Below are 619 nucleotides of genomic sequence, written 5' to 3'. Positions count from 1 at the left end.
ACCTGGTGATGTCATAATGACATCATATCAGCAACATTACATAAAACTGACACCTTTACTTTGTTGTCAGTGTTTATTGTGAATGTGAATATGGCACACATGTAAAAATATAGATTTTTTTAAACCATTTTATCAGCTGCATGTGGAGACAGACACATTTTCTGCCAGGAAGTGTGTTCCCACCGTAACTCTCATTTTGATTCTTCATGTCTTTCTTCCTCTTGCAGCGTCTCATAATTTGCTTCCTTCACTGCTAGTTCAGCTGCAGCCTCCGCACGCTTGGCTGCTGTAGATGGAGTCATGGAGCGGTGGTCGGACTCGCTGTAACTGATCAGGGAGGCAGCAGATCCATAGACGGACTTTACATAGTCATGGTGGAGCAGTTTATGAAGGTGGTGCCTTCACTGTCTCTCATAAACTCACCTTCATAGTCTATCGCTCTGCTGGAGGCAACGCTGATGATTTCTGTGGTCACTGATTCACACGTGTCGACTCGTCTTCTCATGTCAGTGGAAGGTGAGACGAGGTTTGGAATTTCACATGTTCATTATTTCTTCCTTACCTTTCTGAAGTTCTTTGATGAGAGGCCAGATCTGACTCTGTGGCATTTATGTCTTCA

This window comes from Seriola lalandi, unplaced genomic scaffold (assembly GCF_002814215.2).
Source record: "Seriola lalandi dorsalis isolate HSWRI2012SDOR001 ecotype SW California unplaced genomic scaffold, Sedor1 jcf7180002054887, whole genome shotgun sequence".
Classification (NCBI taxonomy): Eukaryota; Metazoa; Chordata; class Actinopteri; order Carangiformes; family Carangidae; genus Seriola; species Seriola lalandi.
This window is presented reverse-complemented; position numbering follows the sequence as displayed.